Below are 17,887 nucleotides of genomic sequence, written 5' to 3' on the forward strand. Positions count from 1 at the left end.
AGAATTAGAAGTCGTTTAACTCCACAGCCCTTAACTATGACCTACCAGCTTCAAAAGTAGCCCTTTCTTGTATTTGTCCCAAAATAGCTCTTTTCAAGCTTCAAACGGAATGCTCGCTCCTGCTGGCATTCCAGTGTCTGGTGAGCGCGTCTGTTTCCCCTTGGTGGTTTTGCAGACTGATTAATTCTGCCTTTCTCTGGGAGCCCAAGTGTTTTGGGTTTTATATAGAAACTGCTCTCCCTCTTTGCCTAAGTGCTTTGTCGTTACTGAGAAATGCCATTAGGGGTCAAGAGCGATGAAATGCCTGGCGCACCTCTTCTCAAAATAACATCCTTAATGGTCACTCTTCCTTGGAATAGTGACCCAGGGAATGATCAAGCAAGAAGATGCCACCAGTGGGGAATGCTTAGTCTTTCTCATCCATGGCAGACACATTTGGGGCACATCTGCCGCTCTGACAAGGTTACATATGTCATTAGGACACAGTGTAGGCCAAAACAAATGATCTGTTTAGTTTCCGGCCTTCTCAATGGCAATGTGGGGGAGAGTATTCTAAAAGGACAAGGACCAACTTAAAAAGCAAATTAAAAACCCTTTCAAGACTATAAATTGCCTAAAAAGTGGGCATGGCTTTATCACAAGTGGAGTCTAAATCTAACTCCAGTCTCAATCCTAACCATAATCGTAGCATCAAACAAGCAGAAAGTAAAGACACCTCACTCCAGTCCTAGTTTCTATACTAAACTTAGCAACTAGCCATTGCCATACCTCTAATCCAACCCTAGATTACCTTTAACCTTAACCCTACTCTCATTTCAACCCCAAACCTGGATCTGGACCTTGGATTCTAGATCACAATCAGGGACCCCTAACAATAAAAATCACACACAAAAAAGGAAGAAAGTGGAGCCAGGCAGAAGAGGAAAATTACCTTATGATAAGATCAAGCTAAGAGTACCATATCCCATCCTCTCTGATTGTGCTTTTACTCATCATACAAATGAATTTTAATTACTTAATACCTGGACACTATTTTTCTTTTTTTGGCCCTTTAGATAGGACTAGAGTTATTTTTCATCATTATCCTAAATCGTGACCCCACCCTTACATTCTAGAAACCAAAGATAACTAGTTTTCGGAGTAGACTTTCAGGTCCTTATTCCATGCTCAAGCACATATTATGTTCTTAAATAAATTACTTAATAATATTCATTAAAGACTAACTATGATTGATTTTCTTGCCACTGTACTGATAGGCAACATCATGATAGATGGAGAAAGGATTGAGACTGTCAACGACTTCATCTTACTTGGGATCCATAATTAATAGAGTTGGTATCAGCCATCAGGAGATCAGGAGACACGTTGTACTAGGAAAGTCCGCACTCAGGGAACTCTTTAAATTATTGAGGAACAATGATGCCAGTTTGAGGACTAAGGTGTGCCTGATTCAGGTTGCCATGGTCTTTTTAACCATTTGTTATGCAACTGAAAGCTGAATAATGAATAAGGATGACAGAAGAAGAATTGACACCTTTGAACTGTACAGGAGAAGAATGCGGAATATCCTGACTTCCAAAAGAACAGAGATGTGTTTTGGAAAAGGTGCAGCCAGAGTGCTCCTTGGAGGCAAAGATGATGAAGCTTCATCTCACATACTTTGGGCATGTTGCTGGGAGAGGTTATTCCTTGGAGAAGGACATTTTGCTTGGACAGCGAAAGAGAGGAAGTAACTCAACCAGGTGGATCAACACAGTAACTTCAGCAAAGGGCTTGAGTGTGTTAGAGATTGGGATAGGACAAGGTTCAGATCTGTTATTCAAAAGGTCGCTATGAGTCCTACTTGACCCAATGGCACCTAACAACAACAATTGCTTTGAGTTGGTTTGTATTACAATTCTAAACCATAAGGATTTAAGCTCATCAGAAAAACCCTTGGTGAGAATATCAATGATAGTATCTTTAAAGAAGTAACCAACTGGTTTCCTTCAGAATTGACGAAATAAAAAGGGGAATTTACATGCATGACAATGAAGTTATATAAACTTGAACATGATGCATGTGAACCTATCTACTTCTGAGAAGTACATTTTTAACTTACTAGACATCACCTTTCTCAAAGCTAGAGTCAAGGAAGGCAAACTTGATCAACCAATCAGGCAGCAGAGCACAGACAATGAATCCACTTGCCAAGATGCACTACGACCTTGTCACTACTATCTGTAAGCCCTCAGACACTTCACTTGAAAGTTCTACGTCAGTATTTTCATCTTCAAAATGGATAGAACAGCAGTACTTACCTGAGAGGGCCCTTGTGCTTAGGAGATGACTAAATGCATGTAAAGTATCTGAAGAGTGGTTGCTACAAAGTGAATACTCAATAATGGTAGCTGTCATAATTACTAGTATCATACTACACATAGATTTCATACTCAATTCTAAATTCATATACAATTTGGACTTGGGGTTGAAGAAGAAAGAGAAATCAGGAAAATTTGCTAAGTTCTCTTAAGATCATAGAGGAGGAGGAAAATTTGCTAAGTTCTCTTACGATCTAAAGGAGGACGAATGGATGGGTAAGTGAAGGAGTAATTGGTGTATTTATCACTGTAAAGACATCTAGAGAATTTGTCCCAAGACATATTGAGATAACAAAACTATACAGAAGAGCTCAATCACATTGGGTAATCATATCCGTGTGACAAAAAGGCATCTGTGAAAAATATCTTTATTGACAACATGTTCCGTATTGTTCAGTGGGTGCAGCACTGTTCTTAAGAAAAACAAATGTGATTCATCTGAAGCAAGCAGGCTGTAAGTGAATAAATTGTTAAACAGGAGGTAGATTTTTCCCGTGGAATAAATCAGTGGAATATCTTCTACAAGCATTCTTACAGATGTTGAAGAGAAAAAATTATTAAGACTATGTAACATTTCTCTCTGGAGCTTACCTGGGAAAAAATGTGTTGCAGTTGGTCCAGGAATATTAGATCTACATTTTATTCTTGTTTCATTTAGCTGGGCTGGTTGTTCTCCAGTAGATTTCAGTGCCTAGTGACCTCATGTGACAGAGCAGATCTGTCACATTGTGTACTCTACGGAAAGAAATCACCAAGTTTCTCCTGGGGAGCCACTGAGGATTCTAACTGCAGCCAAGTTAACCATTTTTCTACCAGAGCTCCTTGAAATAACGCCTAGGTTAAAGCAAAACTTACAGGCATATCCCCACCTTCTTTATATATTACAGACGAACTAAAAATGTAACAAAAGAGAATTGAATGACTAAATGTTCTGCATTTGTACAACGGAAAACCATGCAGCTATTGAAATACTTATCTTTCAGGTGGACATTTAACAACTTAAAGAAATGTTTATGCTCTCTTAAGTAAAGCTAAGTCACAATGATCCTAAATATCAAAAATTGGACAAAAAAAAGGCAGCCAGCCAAATAACTGGTGGATTTGAATTGTGGTGTTGGGGAGGAATACTGAATATACATAAGGCTGTCATGAGAAGTAACAAAGGAACCCAAAAAGAAAAACAACTAGAATATAGCTTAGAAGAATGGATGGTGATACTGCAGTTCAATTAGTTTGGCTGTGTCTTCAGGAAAGACCAATCACAAGGAAATGTGTCTTGTTTGGTAAGGTCAGTGAAAACGAAAGACAGTCTCAGAGAGATGGATAGAGACAGTAGCCTCAAAAATAGACTGAAGTATTATCAGCAATCATGAAAATGGTATTGTAGCAGACAATATTTCAATACATTTTTTACATAAAGCTCCCATGAATTAGAGACAATTTAAAGGCATCTAACAACGAAAAAAAATGCCTAAAGAAAAAGAGCTAAAAAAATATGAGCAGAGGTTATCTATATAGATGATGGCAATTCAATTGATTTCTAAATTTCCTTTCATCACATCTATGTTTTCTATATAAAGCACTCTTAAGTCAGAACGCTTAGGATGATGGACAGTTTGCATATGTGTTCATTTAAACCAAAATCCTGGATGGGTAGTTTATCTTTTAACTTTTGCCTGAGAAAATGCCTTTTCAATAGAGTGCTATTTCCCTAAAAAATTTCCACTCTTCACCTGGCAGCAATTCTGAAGGTATAATACCTAGGGAGAGTGAATCTATCCTCATAAATCTAACCTTTCATCTCATAATCTAATTTTGGTGACAGAAATTGGATTTCTGTCAAATTTGCCTTTCTTCCTTTGGGGCATTTTGGATGCCTTTAACTCTCACCATGTGATGTGCACCTGTTTGCCATTAGAAGGGTTCTCCTTCCATATTTTTTTTCCCTACAGTTTTGTGACTCAGTTTACACCTCCGTATTTTCTTGGTTAATTATTTCAGCTCTACTTATAAACACTAGAAAGATTTTCATGAGCAAAAATGTCCCCATGAAGTTGGATGCCTAAAAGAGACACCACAGAAATAGTTCATGTGAATGGTTTCAAAGAACAGAAATGGCACTTTCTCACATTATGAAAAACTAGAAATCTGAATTCAATGTGTGACTCTTAGGTGGTGGTTGTTCAGAATGGCCTCATGGGATTTTTAGGTTATAATCTTCATGAGACTGGATCACCTGGTCTTTCTAACATGGAGCCATTGACTAGGTTAAAACCACTCATCTTTTGGTGAGCAACCAAGAGGATAGCCATTGTACCTACCATCAAGGCTTTCAAATAGAGGACTCTCAGTAAGATAGACTTTAGTTCAATCAATACTTGCTGAACAACTCTTGTATATTAACACATTGCTGCACACTTTTAAATTGAGACTGTGCTTAGAAACACATTTTTTTCCATCATTTGTGGCAACATGTTAAATAACAGAATGGATTTACACCCATATCAAAGACTCAAAGAAATGATTAGTCAAAAGGATTAATGGACCACATGGACTAAAGCCTCCATTACTCAGAAATTAGAAGATTTACACGGCATCTGTCTACCACAACTGACTGCTCTGATAAAGACCAGAAAAGGTCCTAGACATAAAGAGAAAAACATAGAACAGAACTAAAATAACAAGGAGGAGTAGACTTACATGCCTTATAGAGACTGGTGGAACCCTCAAGACTATGGCCCTTAGACATCTTTCAGCTTTGACCCTTAGAAATCCCTCAGTTTTGGGACTGAACCCACTCCCATGGATCATCTTTCAGTCAAACAAAAGGCAGGCCTATAAAATGAACAATAACACTTTTGAAGAATATGTTCCTCAGAACAATTATCCACATGGAAGCAAAAAGTTATAATTATAAAAAAACACAAAAACAACAACAAACCCACAAGGCTCAAAAGGCAGGAAGAGGCAGGAAAGATGGGGGAATAGATACAAGGAATCCAGAGCAGGTGTGGGGAGAGTGCTGCTACTTGTCAGATCTTGTTAACACACACACACACACACACACACCCAAAACTAGAATCTGCAAGAGGAAAAACCAAACCAAAACAGTGCTCCTCAAGACTCTATTGTTCTATTGAGAAACAGGTAATTCTTTCCCTTGATGTGAATTCAGATACAATGAGCATGGAAAAGCATGCCTAGGAATAGTGACACTCAGCCAAGTTCACAGGCTCAAGGCAAGGGTTAGCTACACAAAAGTCTACTTTCACTCTTTGATAATTCTCAAGCAGAAATCCAAAGGACAGCCAACCCTTTTTTTCTTTTTAAATGACATTTTTCTTTTATACTGGTTTACTTACAAAGTTCATATACATAGTTTTTCACACCGGATCCTTTCCATTTCCTTTACCCACCCCTCCCTCCACCCATCGAATTGTGTGACCCTATAATTAACCACCACGCCACGCCCACACCCACCCATCTTCACCCCTCTGCTCTCACCCTTCCCTCCTTGGGTCCTCATACATGCTCTACAATAACGGTCTCATACACTATTTGTCCTTATGGGACTGAGTTAGTTCACTTAGCATAATGCTCTCCAGTCCCCCCTTCCCCCAAATAAGGTAGTGATTTACACAATCATTGTTCCTAAGTAGCATTCCATCGTGTGAATGTATCATAATTTCTCAGTCCATTGTGGTTCAATTCGGGCTGTTACCATATTCTTGTGATGGCGAATACAGCTACTATGAACACTGAAGTCTCCGTTTGTGCGTCAGTTCTCATTTTCTAGGGGAATATTCCAAGCACTGGAATAGCTGGGTCATATGGAATTCCTATGTTCAGCTTTTTGAGGAAACACCAAACTGCCTTCCAGATTAGTTATACCATTTTACAATCCCACCAAGAGTGTATAAGAGTTTCTATCTACATTCTCTCTAACATTTATTACTTGCTGTCCTGTTAAACTTGACCACTGCTACTGGAGTGAGATCGTATCTCATTGGGGTTCTCATTTGCATCTCTCAATGATTTTGAGCATTTCTTCATGTATCTTTTGGCCATCCAAATAATTTACCTCTCTGAAAAGTCTTTCCATATCTTTTGCCCATTTTATAATTGGAACAGCTGACTCTTGATGAACTAGAATGCTATTGTCTTCAGTCAGCTCTGTTGAGTGGCACAGGCAAAAGAAATTTACCCGAGACTCTTTTTCAGGGACACTTCCAAAGACAATTAAACACTTAACAGATCAAGTCGGGACAGCACGGTATATGCATGAAGTACAACATCTAAAGGGCTGAGTGAAGAGCCAATGAGTAAATACATGAAGATCCTTAGTGTGACAAATGACTCACTTCCAACAATCTAATTTCAAAATTCCTACCCAAAGGATGTATTTGTTTATTATTATGTTAGGGTTTCTACCATGTAAATTATTAAAGGGAAGTTTAGAGAAAGTAAATACTTTGATCAAAGCAAACAGTTTGAGGAAGGTAAAATTCAAAGCAAGCTCTTCCAAGATCTACTGGCCCCAACACTACCCACACACACATTCTTGACTACAATGTTGATCATGCTGCCTGTCTTTTAAGTGGCTGGACATACACCAAGGGTATCTGAAAACCCAAGTCTGAACCTGCGATTCAGGCACAAGTTCTTGACCATGGCACTTTTGGATCTAAGTAGATAAATCTATTAGTAAAACAGCTACTGGATTTGAAAGTGAAGAAAAAAAGGTGGACAAGTGACAAAGTCAAATCCATTGCCATCAAGCTGATTCCAATTCATGGCAATCGAATGGATTAGAAAGTAGACTTGTGCTCAGAAGAGTTTTTTTGAGGGCCATATTTACTGTTATCTGGTTACCAGGCTTTCTTTATGAGATGCTACTGGGTGGACTTGAACCAACAATCTTTCTGTTAGTGATGGGAATAAACCATTTGTATCAACCAAGGACCAAGAAGACAGCAAGGGCTGGCAGTAAGACCCAAGAAGGAAAGACTTGCCACCTGTTCTTGGTCTTGTGCCCACAAGTATGCTTGAATGAGTGAAGTGAGTAAGCTGTGAAGAGAAGTTAATACTGACAGGTTGACTGGGGAACAGAAAACTACTTCTGCAAATGAATTCTGATTACTATCAGACTCCCCGCCGGCCCCCCCCCCCCCCCCAGCAACACTGCAGAAACTGAGATATCATCTCAGAGCAGTTATCTAGCCATTAGCTACTTCAAACCAAAGAAATGGTTCAAGGTCAAAATGAATTAGTCGCTTTGTGTTTCAGACTCCTGTCTGTGGAGTCTGCAGGTGTTGGAGCTGAGAGAAATCTATGAAGAAAGTTGATGCTCCGCTATGCACAAGCACACAGCGTGACTCGACTGACTTCAGAGCCTACACGAAAGAGGCAGACAGATCATCATGAATACAAAAAGAGAGCTGGCTTTGCTGCTACCATATCACCCTCCCCCCCCCTTTTTGTATAAAGGAAGCATTAAACCATTAGAAGGGATCTCTAGAAGGGAGGAGCATGGTTTGTGCAGCGGCTAACGTGCTCACCTGGTAATGGAAAGGTCAGTGGTTCAAACCCACTAGCCACTCTGAGAGGGGGAAGAAGTAGCACTCTGCTTCAGTAAAAAATCAGATGGGCCTCGTGTTGCTGCTGTTGTTGTTTGGTGTCTTTGAGTCAACTACAACTCAGAGCAATCGTACGCAGAACAGATCAAAGCCTTGCCTTGTCCTCTCCTGTACTGTCTTCATGATCTCCCACTGTGCTCAAGCCCATGACTGCTGTCAGTGTGTCAGTCCAACCCAGTGAACAGACTTAGACCTGAAGGCAAGAAAAGGGCTAAGATGGAGAGATTACTGGAAATCTGTATTGTCAAGAGGGGAAGGTGGGAAAGTGGCTATTACGATTAATGTTATAAAACAGAAGGTGTACGAATTATAGAATGAAAAACCAATATGTTCCATAAATGTACATAAAAATTATAACCGGATACAAGATTACATCCTCGGAAATCCTATGAGACAGTTTTACCCTGTCCCATACGGTCTCCGTGATAGATTTGATGGGAGTCAGCAAATTAGCTATCCCACAGAATTCCTCCTGACTCAGACCCAGTTCCACTTGAGTGGCCACCCTTTGTGTGCTCAGAGAATCTGGTCTCCTCCCAGGAAACCACTCTTGATGCATCCAGACACAGCTGGTAATTCCATTTCCAGTGACAGTGTTTGGTTCAGGCTTCCGCATGGGATGCTAACCTGGCTAATGAGGTCATGAGGATGTTTGTTGAGGGCTTCGGGTGCGGGGGTGGGGGGGATGCCTCTTCATTTAAGAAAAATGAGGCAGACCAAGTACTTTTGCCTTCTCTGAAAATGGTTGCATAAGGAGATGGTGTCTGAAGCTGGGGCAGGCATCTCTGAATGCGGTCATGCGAGCTGACGGTGGGCTGGGTAGGGCTGGACAGTTATCTCTGAGCATGACTGTGGGGTGAGGAGATACTCATGGCTATGGAAGTCATTTCTGAGTATGCTCCGTGAAGAGACGACGTCTGCAGCTCCGACAGCCATCTCTGCATGTGGTCATGTCTAAAGATAACGTGCCTCTATGAGGAGATGAAGTCTATGGCTGGTTGTATCAGCCAGGCAGGAATGTGGCTGTGTAAGAAGGTGATATCTAAGGTGGAGGAGGCCATCTCTGAAGGGAGCTATATGTGAAGATTATGACTGAAGCTGGTGTCGCCATCTTTATCCATGGTCATGTTAGGAAGTGATGTCTAAGGGCTGAGATGGCAATCCCTGAATGGGGTCCTGTGAGGAGATGATGTCTAGGACTGGGGGAGTGGAGTGTATTTCTGAATCGACAGTGCGAGGAGATGGGGTCTAGAGTTGGAACGTCACCTCTGTATCTAACCGTGTGAGGATGGTGTCAGAAGCTAAGACGGCCATCTTTGTATGTGGCTGTGTAAGATGATATCTAGGGCTAGGGAAGTTATCTCTGTGCATAGCTGTCTGACGAAATTGCATCTAGGGCTCTGTATGTGGCCATGTGAGGGGATGGTGTCTGAGGCTTGGCAGCCATCTCTGTATGTGGCTGTGTGTGGATGGCATCTAGAACGGGGCAGGCAACTTTGAATGGAGGGGGCTTGTGAGGAGACAATGTCTGGGGAGCAGAGGAGATGATGTTTGCAACTGGGACACCCCTGTAAGTGGCTGTATGAAGAGATGAAATAGGGCTGGGGTGCTGATATCTGAGGGCGGTCGTGTGAAGAGATGATGTCTAGGTTTGAGCAGTCATCTCTGAATTCGCTCTTGTGAGGAGATGATGAGTAGGCCTGAGGCAACCTTCCTGCATGCTGAGGAGACAGTTCCTCAGAACTTTCATGTTCAAACACAGCAGTGATTATAAAGACTATGTTGGTGTGGGCAATGCTTCATTTGATCCGGGGCCGCTGAGTCAGAACCAACTCAACAGCACGGAATGACAACCACAATAGCAACAGCAACAACATATGTCAAGGGAGGAGGAGGTGAGGAAAAGCTGCAAAGCACCTGGGATTCTTGGCGATACCGCCGTGTTTCCAGATAAGGCAACTTTGAAAGTATTCACCTTCCAGAATCACAGGAGATAAGAATTTCTATAGAAATTTGTTGCTGTTGTTCTTAAAGTGAGTTTTCTGGTGGCTGCAGCCAAAAAGAAAACAAAAACAACAACAACAAACCCCACACAAAAAACTCCAAGCAAACTCTTCGCATATCTGATGCCTCACCATGAATATATAGTCTAATATTGTGAAACTTGTGTTTTCATATGTGTAATGTGGGTGTGTTCACGAAACATATTAGGATGTTGTTAGGCTTAAAGAAATGGAAGAAAGAGTTTATCAAGGAATTAGCATCAGTAACTACCCAGGCAGTGTTGAATGTTATGAAGATCCCATTCACTCCTCACAAGGACCTCTGAATCGGGTACCTTTGAAATGCCCATGCTGAAATCTTTCCTGATTCTGTGACTGTCCATGCAGGGGACTCAGGGCCAATTTCCTGCCAATACACCTGACACATAGCTACAATCTGTCTATTAGTAGAGACTATGATCCTGACGGGACTAATATAGACTAGCAAGAAAGACCTGCCCCACCTACTTATGAAAACCAGCAAAGAAAACTCTCGGGATTGCATGGCCATGGTGGTGAGCCAGGAAACATTTGGAGCTTGTATGCAGAAGATTCTCATGAACCTAGATGACCAGTCAGTGGCTAACAACTGTTACCTGAGGACTTCTCCTTTTACCGAGGCAAAGACAGAGGCCGAGGCTACCAGGGAAGTAAGTCAGTCCTGCAGCTTCAAGCAGCAGAGCTGGTATTCAAAGCCATGGTCCCCCTGTGCAAGTCAAAATATGAACCACTCGTCCTAGGGCTGCCCAATCTCCCTGAAAGACCAGAAGGTAACTCAGGGCCTGGGATGTAGTGGGACTCAGGATGTCGTCTAAATGAACTCTACTCCAGGGACCAATTACACAGCACTGGGACTTCAGGCAGCAAAGCAGAGTGCAAGGAGCTGAGCAGGCCAGATGGAAAGACACTCTCAGTTTCCAGCTCTCCTTCTCTCCCTGTTTCGTTCGCCCCGGGGTCTCCCTTGTTGCTAGGTGCCCTTTTCCTCGTTTAGCTCAGCTTTTCATTTAAAAGTCACTTTCGCAGATCTGTCAGCCTCGTGCGAAGCTAGGAACCCAACGTTCAGCCTCACATGAGGCTCTTTGCTATGGCTATTTTAAGTCCTCTTCAGTGGAAAGCCAGTTGGTCTCATTCAGGAGCAACAGGGGGCAGCAGAGAGCAGCAAACAGCTGGGTCCCTACAAGATACAAACTCAAAACAAAACCTAAAACCCAAAAAAACCGCTTAGCCAACAAGACATTCTGACTCACGGAAACCTTTGTTACAGGGTGGACCTGCGCTCCGGAGAGATTTCTTGGTTTTAATCTTTTTCAGACATGGGGAGCTCTTGGTAAAGTGGTCCTCAGTTTGTTTCAGTGTTAACTCCAAGACTTTTAAACTTGTTTAAATCCACTAGTGGGTCCAGAGAAGAAAGATAAGCAGTCTCCTCTCATAATTTACAGCCTTGGAGACTTGATGGGGGAAGAAGTTACTTACTATTGAGTTGGAATTGACTTGATGGCAGTGGATTTTTCTTAATTTTTTTTTTTTTTTTAATTCAAGAGCCAAGCCAGATGACTATTGAATCCATGTTCACTCACAGTGATCCGACGTGCTGGAGAGCAGAGTTCTCTGTAGAGGTGTCTCGGCCGTCATCTTTACAGAGCAGATCACCACGCTTTACTTCTACTGAACTGCTAGGTTGGTTGGAACTTCCAATCTTTATATAGGTCAGTAATCCAGCTCAAACTGTTTGTAACACCTGGGACTATATTCAATTATTTATCTTTCAAAGGGCCAACTAAAAGCTCCTATCTCCAACCTTGATGTATTCTAGCCAAAACCAAACTCCCTGTCTTGAGTTGATTTTAACTCAGAAATTCGATAAAACAGAGTAGAACTGGCCCAGAAGGTTCCCAAGGCAGAAGCAGATTATGATGTGTCTGTCTGACAGAACAGCTGATAGATTCGAACTGTTGACCTTAACACTGAGTGCTGTACCGCTGGACAACCATTGCCATTGGACATATCTTAGTGCTAAGAAGGGGCCTCTGGTGGCCTAGTGCATAGGGAGTCGCGGTACTAACCCGAATGTTGTGCCTCTTTGGTGGTTCAAATCCACTAGCAGCTGGAGGGAGAAAGACAAGCAATCTTCTCTCATGTGATTTACAACCTCAGAAACCCAGTGGAGGGTCATCTATGAGTTGGTTCTGACTACACTGCCATTAAGGGAGTATTTTTTTTTATAGTGAACATTTATTTGGTAAATGATCTTATAGTAATACTCTAAAATCACAGAAATGCTTTTTTCAATAACATAAAACATAATCCCAATTTCCCCCATCAAAAGTCTACTCCATAATTGAAGTATCAAAACCCAAAAACTGTATTCCGTATTGCTAAGAGAAAGGGACATTTACTCAACTTCCACAGGAAGACTGTATAAATCTGGCATGGCTAAGTATACATCCGTTTGTATCCAAAAGTATTACCAAGTATCAAAAATTAACTAAAAATCCAAACTTAATATGAGTGTTTTTGTGTTCTTATTAATAAGGAGTAGAAAATTACCATCTATGATGTTTGCAATAGGACTACTGATGTTACATAAACTGACATAAGTAATAAAGACAGTAAAGTAGACAATGTGGATTGAAAACCAAAATAGGTAAATCAGCATGTGTGAACAAAAACTTATGAAAGTCATTCTTTAGTTCCAATTCAAAACAAGCATTCAGGACTAGAATCTTCAGAATTTTCCAGTATCTTAAAAATCCCCATCTTTTCTTTAATAGGTCCTGAAGTATTCATTTGATCAATAAGATCACTTCAGTCTAACAACAATTCTAGATCTTTATCACTAATGACCAGGTTAAATCTACCTAAACACAATCATTTGTCAGAGGTGGGGAAAAATAACAATGAAGAACCGGACAGCTGGTCACTTTATTATTCACTGTAGCACTGAGGCATGAGGCCAGCCTGTTTGGGGGAAGCTGTCAAGCCAGGAGTAATCTTGGATGAGTCGAAAAGGGTAGCTGCTTTCAACGTGAGCACATTCACCTTGTTAAACTTTCATATCCTTTCTGATTTGAATCTGTCCAGGGAACAGCCTTCATCGGTCTGCTAAAGTGTATCCACAAGATGCCCTAGGAGAAATCCTTGGTCTATTTTTAAATACCCAGGGCAAAGGGACATCATGCTCTACATTCATTTAAAATCCAGTATCTTGGAGCAGTCAAGCTCACACAATGCCCCGAGAGAAGAAATGAACCCCTCTGCTGGAGGGATGCTGCAAACTTACCAGCGTGCTTCTACTGGGCAGTGCCAGGGTTTGGAGTCATAGTTTTTGGTGCCTCCAAAAGTCAGAATGTCAAATTTTGTCAAAATGTCAAAAGTCAAATGGAGCAATGACTTTGCTTATCTCTCCATATAATGCTAAATGTAACACCAGTACCAGCTGCGTCACAGCAGTTCCAACTGATGGTGCCCCCATCTGTCTCAGGCTGGAACTGTACTCCACAGGACTTGCTGTGGTTCACTTGGGAATATCAACTGTCTCTACTGCGGGCCCCTTTCAGGAGGGACCAGTCCTTGGGAAAACACATCTTGCTAGGAAAGGCCAGTGTGGTGTTAAGGGTTTGCTGTTGAAAATGGCTTCTCTAGGCATTTACTGACTGTGTCATGTAAATGGACAGGGATATGTGAATAGGGCCTGTTAGTCTATCCACAAGAGGATTGGCTAGTCTTTCATTAAACTGAGTGGATCCAGCAGCAGAACAGGAGAACCTGAACACCAGCAAAGAGGCAATGTGAGAAAGGAGTGCATTCTCTGGGACCTGAGAGCCTTGTACCAGTCAGATTAGAGCCTGCAGGAGCCGTAGGCCTTAGGAGCAGCTAGCGCCAGAGAACAAGACACCTGACATGAGATAGAGCGGACCTTGGGATGGCTAACCTATCAAGAATCAGAGTTATGACCTTCTGCCCAAGTTTGTTAGAGGACTAGGGATGGGGGAAAGCCACAACTGGTAAGACTGAAAGCTTTTTAAAACTGGCCTAAAACCATGAGGCTCCAGGCCGAGGTACCTGGGAGCACACTGCAGAAGCCGTCTTGACTAGATGATTATATCTTGTTGCCAAACTGAATTATCGCCTTTAGACTTCCTTAATATCATTCTGTATGGTCTGTGAGCTAATATTGCATTGGATTTTGGATGCAGCAAAGCATTGAGGTTGGTGTTGGGATGAGTAGAAAGAGGTGCAGGAACATGGCGGACCTCACGAGAATTGGTTATGTGTTGTTGACGTTGTTGATGGGGACAGTTCCCCTTTGTGAAGTTGATACACGTTAGATATGGCCATCACCACATGGCCCTTTCTCTTTTTAGAGTCAGAAAAAGAGGGAAATACCCTCAAGGGGATGGATTCACAGTGACTCCAATGATGAGACTGAAGATGGCTGAGATGTGAGGAAAGGGCAGGACAGGAAGTATCCATCTGTTGAATACAGGGTCACAATGAATTGTGACTGACTCAAAGACACTTAACAACAAACAGACTAGTGGCATATTCTATAGGAAAGTGTAGTACTGTGCAAAGGTACATCTTTTTAGTGGTTCACATCTACCAGAGATTCCCCAAGAAAAAGATGGGCAATCTCCTCTCAATAGGATGGGCAGATGTGACTTACAGCCTCAGAAACTCAACAGAGGGTTAGCTATGAGTTTTGAGAGGTTGGGGTTATTTTTCTTAGGGTGTTTTGGGTTTTTTTGTTTGTTTTTGTTTTTGTTTTGTTTTTTAATGAAGCAGATCACAAGGTCTTTCTTCTGAAGTGTCTATAGGTGGATGAGAATCACAACCTTTCATTTAGTAGCTAAGCATTCAAGCCATTTTCACCATCCAGGGACCCTGAGGACCACTTTTAACTTTTATTACTATATATTTTTAAAGTGCATGCCTCTTTCTTTAATTACCTAGTATTTTAATTATCCCTTGGGAAAACTGGCACAGTGGGTTAAGCATTTGACTACAAACAGAAAGATTAGTGGTTTAAATCTACCAGCAACGCTATGGGAGAAACATGCCAGTGGATATCTGTAAAGATTCAGAAAGAACCCCGGGAACCCTGTGGGTACACTTCCGATCGGGCCACAGCGAGTCCAAATTGATTTGACAACAGTAGTTTGTTTGGGGGTGTTCTTCACCCCAGTTATCCTTAGCATTCTGGAGAATTGTTAAGGTGGTTTTAAGCATTCATCATACATGGTTTAAGAATCAGCAACAGACTTTTTAAAAGAACAAGTAAAGCATGTGAGTATTCTCAGTTCGTTCTCACTGGGGTGGGTAACATTTTCGATTAGAAGGGAGTCTTAGAAAGTTACAATGGAAACACAATTTTGAAAAGGCTTTTACACTGGCTCATTAAATATGTAATAAAAGCATATATAACAAGCTCTGTCTGTGGGAGGATAAATTAATCAGGATCTGGGGTGATCAGAAAGATCACGTCCTTACAATATTAACGCAACCTAAGATACACAGTTCTTCAATAGAGCTGCAGAGTCTCTGAATAGACAAGTTCTAAGAGGATAACATACTTTGAGCAAATAATCCTATTTCTTGAACATCTGCCACCTGCTGTGAGTTGCTGCTGGCCCACTGCATGCATCAGCACAGTGTCTCAGGTGAAGCCCTTGGTCATCAGAGAGCTTGGGTGACTTGCTCAAGGTCACACAGCAAGAGTTAGGACTCAAACCCTGGCAGTCTGTTTCCAAAGTCTAACACAACTTACTAGAAACTGGATTTCATAACAGTCATGTCAGCAACCACCTGACTAGCAGTTTGTCACACTGGGGTGGCTTACAGCAACATAACCTCTCAGAAGGCGGAGGGGGGTGCAGATATGTCTTACTCACCATCATAAACTCAGAACACAGCCCCGCAGCAGATACATGGTGTGCCTTCAGAAGCATTCGCTGAGCAAGTGAAGGCTTGTGTGGGTTGTAGACAGTATGTGATTAAACTGAGAAGAGTGCTCCAAGAGCGTGACAAGGTGCCTCTACTTGCAGTTGCAAACCAACTAACGTTTCCCACTTCTGCTCCACCCGTTCCTCTCTTCCTCTCCCTTCCTCCTCATCCTCTACCTTCTTTCTGTTACCCTCATTTCCCCTCTTGTTCTCTCCTCTCCCCTCCCTTCAATTATTGAGCTTCAATGCACGTAACACTCGGGAGCTTAATCCACAGGATGTGGGAATAACCCAAAGGCTCTGCCTCTGGAGGTTCGACTCCACCAGCAGTGTCTTGGGATGAAGATGAGCAATCTCCTCTATGTCATTTACAGTCTTGGGAAACTGATGGAGGGTCAGACATGAGCAGGTTCTGACTCGATGGCAATGCATGAGTGTGTGCGTGAGACCCAACAGCAAGGGGCCCTGGATGCGCAACCACAAAAGCACTGCACTGTGAATGGGAACTCTGGGGGTTTGAAGACCTAGTGATCTACTTCTGTCAAGGCCACAGCCTAGAAAATCCTATGGGGCAACTGACTCTGTCATATGGGATCCTTCCAAGTGGAAAGAAACTCCACAACTCACAATGACAACAAAATACATCCCATCAGAGTATGTCTTCTTCTTGTGTCTAGAAGTCTGAGCCTAGTATGCAGTATGCCCTGACTCTAAGCCTGCAGTTCCAGGGAGCACTTTCCCCCTCTGCTGAATAACTAGACACAACTATAATACCTACACACAACTCACTCTCTCTCTCTAATATATCTTAGAAATAATATATAACTAATATATATTATAAATAATATTCATAATATATATTCTATATAACTAATATAATATTCTAAATATATATATATAAAACTAATAACTAGACACAATTCAGTAAGAACAGCTCATGGCACTTGTAAGATTGAAGCAAGCAGGGCAGTGACTTCACCAGGAGATGGAGGTGTGCAGGAGGTGTGACATCCCAGTCACAGGAGATGACACCAAAATGATAGTCTATGAAACGTCTGTGCAACGTATGTATTTCTTTCTTTTTACTTCAATCTCCTTCTTTTTCCACTCCTGATAACCATCTAAGAATTCTGTCTCTAGATCTTTCCTTCAGCTCAACTCATTGTCCTTGAGTCTTCGCTGACTCTCCCCTGGGTTTTCAAGGCTGTAAATTGCATGAGAAGGGATGACCCATCTTTACTTAAGGAATTACTGGAGGATTCAAACCACCAAACAGACATGGCTTGTAGGTTAACAACTCCCTACAGGCTAGGCTGTTGTTGTTGTTGCTGTTGTTTACCATAGAGTCAGAACCAACCCATAACTGACCCACTGGCTGGTTTTTAAAGGGGGTTAATCACACAGGAGGAGACTGCCCACTCTTCTCCCACAGAGCAGCTGGTTGGACTTGAACCACATGGCTTTGGGATTGCAATGCAGTTTCTTACCAGAGAAAATTTTTACTTGTTATTGTTGTTATGTGTATACTACTCATAATGGACCCTCCAGCAAGTTTTCAGAGACAATAAATCACAAAGAAGTGCCTATCTTTCTTCTGCAGAGGAGATGGTGGATCCAAACCACACGACATCGGGTAGGCAGAGCAATTCTGTACCACTAAGTCATCAGAGATAATGGGTAGCAAAAGTTAAGACAATGATAGGAAATAGGAAAGGGCTGGGGGTGAAGTTTTTAGAGTGGGTATAAAGCTTTTACAGAGGGTTAAGAAGTACTGTCTCTGAGTTGTGGTGTTGGAGAAGAGGACTGAATATTCATGGGCTTCCAAAAGAACAGAGTTCTGTCTTAGAGAATGTGCAATCGGAGTGCTCCCTGGAGGCAAGGATGGTGAAACTTGGCCTCACAGACTG

The sequence above is a fragment of the Elephantulus edwardii genome, unplaced genomic scaffold, assembly GCF_000299155.1.
Source record: "Elephantulus edwardii isolate Elephantulus edwardi_28Jun2011 unplaced genomic scaffold, EleEdw1.0 scaffold00162, whole genome shotgun sequence".
Lineage (NCBI taxonomy): Eukaryota > Metazoa > Chordata > Mammalia > Macroscelidea > Macroscelididae > Elephantulus > Elephantulus edwardii.